The sequence below is a fragment of the Chiloscyllium plagiosum genome, unplaced genomic scaffold (assembly GCF_037043375.1).
Source record: "Chiloscyllium plagiosum isolate Xiang-an unplaced genomic scaffold, Cpla_swu_hap1 HiC_scaffold_51, whole genome shotgun sequence".
Taxonomy (NCBI): domain Eukaryota; kingdom Metazoa; phylum Chordata; class Chondrichthyes; order Orectolobiformes; family Hemiscylliidae; genus Chiloscyllium; species Chiloscyllium plagiosum.
Window position 1 is genome coordinate 18,266,217 of NW_028270189.1, and position 4,815 is coordinate 18,271,031.

Here is a 4,815-nt window from a genome sequence, read left to right on the forward strand (position 1 = left end):
TACATGAAGTTGCAAGAGATCATTAATTAATTTGCGGTTTGTTCAAATAATTAGCAAATGAAGATTAACACAGATAAACGTAAGGTGTTACATCTTGGTAGGAATAATGTGCAGGTCACTTATTCAAAGATGCACGTCTAAGTGAGGGAGACAAACAAAGGGATTTCAGACAATTACATCCGTCACTAACAATTTCACTGCAGGTTCCAAAGGCCATAAAAATGCAAACAAAGCTCTAAGCTTTATCTCTAAAGGGATAGATTTGAAAGTAGGGTCCCTATAAAAATTTGGTTGACTATAATGAAGAGCATTGCCTGCAGTTCGAGTTGACATATTATAGAATGTATGAGAGAGAGTGAAGAGAAGATTTATAAGAATGCTACACAAGTTTCTGGCTGTGTATATCAAGGAAGAATTGTTGCGCTGTTCACTTTTCTCTTGTAAAGAAGGCTGACAGTTCTAAAATTATGAAAGATTTTGAAGGGAGAAGGTACAGAGAAAACATTACACTACGGGGTAGAACATAACTAGAGGCTGTCAATATAAGATGATACCTCAAGAAATTCAAAAGGGAATTCAGAAGAAACCTCTTCACTGAAAGAATGATGAGAACGGGGAATATGTGACCAGACGGAATAGTTGAAATCATTAGTTGAGATGTATTTCAAGGAAACTAGGTGAGCATTTGGAAGGGATGGGAATAGAGAATTACAATGGGCGATTTAGATGAGGAAAGATGTGAAACACCTTGATTGGAACATAAGCGCTGGCATGAACTGATTGTACCAAATGGTCTGTATTTCCACTGTAATCCTATGTAGAAAATCACCATTGTATGAAACAAAAAGTGTATTAAAAACATCTAGAAGAATTATAATGTTTCTCACAAAAAAGTCTCAAGTATTCAGCACTGAATGTAAATGATTTTATCACATGGCCACACTTCACTATTTGCTTGCTAGCACTGAAACAGCAGTAATCACAGTACTCTTACTAGGAGTAGGAGCAACCCAGTGTCCATGCACCAATTGGGGGATCTTAATGACTTATTAATGGTCTCAGTAGGACCTGCCAACCTGGTCCTGGGAATGTTGTGAACACTCTAGCCCTCACGGCTTCTTTCACTCACTTACTCTGATTTCCAGTTCCCGTAATGATCGCCACCATGGACAGGTGACTGTTCCAGTATGCAGATGGGATGCCCTGTTATGAGCCATAAGGTACTTCATTAGGAGGGACATCCTGCAAGCGTGTCTCTAGGATGCAGGGGGAGGTCTCCCACACAATGGAGGACCCACCGACTGCTAACAAACTGCCAGCATTGGCGGGAACAGACTCTACATTGACCACCTGAGTGGCCATCCTTTCCCTAATTTGGGATCAATAAAATACTGCGGAGGTGGAAATATGAGAGCCACTGAAACTCCTTCCTCCCTTATTATTATCCACCTAATGACCTTGCAACCTGTCCCTAGAGGGCTGATAGAACCCAGTCCCATTCCAATACTCAAGAACATGAAGAGCTGGAAAACTGGTCAAAACTGATAAAGCTTAACACAAACAGTCTTGTCCTGAGTGTTAAATTCTAAAGTGTAACTTGAGATGAGTTCAATAAAAATGGCAGAAGTACCGAAACAACCACTTCCATCCATCAGAAACAAATTTCTATGAATGGGAACGGCTGGTCCGCTATTTGGAATGGAGCAGTGCATTTGAAACGTTAATGTGGAGCAGCATTGGCGGAAACATATATGATGGATGTGTGCACAGTTTGAAGCTGTTTGCTGATTCAGGTTTGCTAAAGCTTTGGCAGATACATTCCAATTAGAATCAATTAAATCTGCCAAAGTGAACATTAAATACTCACATTTATGAGATGCTTTAACATAGTACATAGAAAAGTACAGCACAGAACAGGCTCATTGGCACACAATGTTTTGCTGAGGTTTAATCCTAATGTAAAATATAATAACAACCTACACACCCCTCAACTCACTGCTAAACATGTGGCATGTCCAGCAGTCGCTTAAAAGTCCCTAATGACTCTGCTTCCACCACCACCACTGACAATGCATTCCATGCATTCACAACTCTCTACGTAAAGAACCTACCTCTAACGTCTCCTCTATACCTTTCTACTAATATCTTAAAAATATGACCCCTTGTACCAGTTAATCCTGCCCTGGGGAAAAGTGTCTAGCTATTGACTTTATCTATTCCTCTCATTATCTTGTATACCTCAATCAGGTCTCCTCTTTTCCTCCTTCTCTCCAGAGAGAAACGTCTGAGCTTATTCAACCTTTCTTCATAAGAGAAGCCCTCCAGTCCAGGCAGCATTCTGGTAAACCTTCTTTGAATGCTCTCCAAAGCCTCTACATCTTTCTTATAGTAGGGCGACCAGAATTGGACACAATATTCCAAGTGTGGTCTCACCAGGGACTTGTAGAGCTGTCGCAAAACCTCGCAGCTCTCAAACTCGATCCCCCTGTTAATGAAAGCAAAAACACCAAATGATTTCTTAACAACCCTATCCATTTGGTTGGTAACTTTGAGGGATCTATGTACTGCACACCCAGATCCCTCTGTTCCTCCACACTGCCAAGAATCCTGTCTTTAACCCTATATTTATTCGAGTCCGACCTTCCAAACTAGAAAAGGATGCACCAAATGCCAAACAGGAGAAGTTTATTGGCATGTATCAGAAGAGTTCAGCCCAGTACCAAAAACATGAAACCGGCTTTTAAGCAAGTTTTCAAAGAGAGAATGAGTACTAGAGGGCATCTGAGGAAGTTTATCAGTAAAGTACAGCTAATTAAGAGGGCTTGGCCATACTCATGGACAAAAAGATATAAAGCAATCAGAGAACCAAAGAACTGAGTGTGTATATAAGGGGTACAAAAGACAGCGTGGATCAAGGCTTTGAAGAATTTAGAGATAGACGTAAGTTTAAACTCAATACATTAGATGATAATGAGCCACTTCAGATCTCAGTCCTTTCTCTATAAGCACAACTTTAAGTTTACCAGTCTTGTCCAGGCCAGCAGTAAATGGGATTTTTATTTGCACTGTGCACATTTCCTGATTTCACAAGATATCTTAGTTTTGTAAATGCAATAGAATGCATTTTGCACCATTTCAGCAATACATTAAGTAGAAATTGACCAAAGTAAACAACTTTCCAAAGCTGTCTTTCAACAGCCAGATTGATACAATATTCAAAGAGGATCTTCATGAACAAAGTGGGCTTGTCAGGGGGTTAAATCATTTCAGATTCGAAAACTAGATTCCATTTTAATCATATCAGCTGGATGTTGGATACACCATTAACAAAAGTTTCCCAAATTGAAACGATTTTTGCAAATACAGAAATATTTTGACATAAATGGAAACAACATTTTATACTGAACAAGAAAAGAGTTCTGATGCTTTGGAAAGTGCACAATGATTGATCGAGATGTTCCCAATGGAAAAATGGACTGGTCAGATGCTGATGGACAGTTGACAACTGAACTTTGTTATGTTTTCAATTGGCAGGTTGCCTGAGTGGTCAAGGTATTGTCATGCCAAATGAGGCAGAGAATGACCATCACCAATTTAGTCGAATCACAACAAGCATTGTCAGTTAACTGCCAACCATCACTTGGTCCACTTTCCATAACTTTACCAATCAGCACTCATTACCCAGACAGATTAAATGCTTTCTCCCTTTCCATTGGAATTCTTGAGAGTGTCCTGATAAGTACAGTATTAAAGACTTAAATAAAAAAAACTTTATTTTCATCAATACTCAAATTTCCATGTTGTACCAGCTGGCAGAGGTGAAACTTAACTATAATGTATCAGGCCTACAATGAACTGGTAAAGTTCGGCACTGGTCTCAGAGGAAAACCAGCAACAATGTCCTTGTGGAGACATTACTTTGCCTTTGATCCTATACAACAACAATTTCAATGCCATTGAGGAACAGAAATAAATAGAAACAAACCACATGCACATACACCCATCACACTATTATTTAACGTAATAGAGAGAAATTCTGCACTAACAGAAAACCTAATTGTCATTCTGAATACTGAATGTGGCACCAAAAGCACCTTTGTGATAATGACAGTTTGGAAGTCTAGCCCATATTGGTTTGCAGCAGTTGAAGAATTAGTCATTCTATTATGAATCCCGGTTAGTTCCGACACCAGTATCTGACCATAGATTCAGATTGTTTTTAAAGGCAGATACCAATATGAAGTTGCACAGTGGCAGGAGCACGGCTCTCCTATGGACAGCACTAAAGAGATCTCACACACATTGGCCCTTTAATAAAGAAATGGGGCAAACCTCAGCGATAGGGAAATGTAAATAAAGGAACCACTATCAAGATTTCATCCAATTTGATAGTAACTGATACCTGATCACCAACTTCAGCTGCCACTTGAAAGGATGAAAGAAGCCCCAAAAAGAGAACTCCAAATTTCACTTGATTCTGTGTCACATTATCGCAAGAGAGCTTTGTAGTTGTCTTCTAGCAGACATCATTTTTTTCCACAAACCACAGAGATCAGAACTGAATAATGCAGAACCACATTAAAACTCATCTTGAGAAACTGTGTCAATGGGTGTTTGGGTTTGCAGTGCCTCTGTATTCTGAGTTTCGGCCTCAACCTCTCACTGATCCATAGTTTTCTTGATAATTTGCAGTTCCAGTCAGTTTCTATTTCATCATTGTCCCAGATTATAGAGGTTTCAGTATCAGTGAGTTCACCAGTATAGCGCATTGGTTAAATCAACAGTGGCTCCACTGAAAAGGCTTTTAAATCTTGA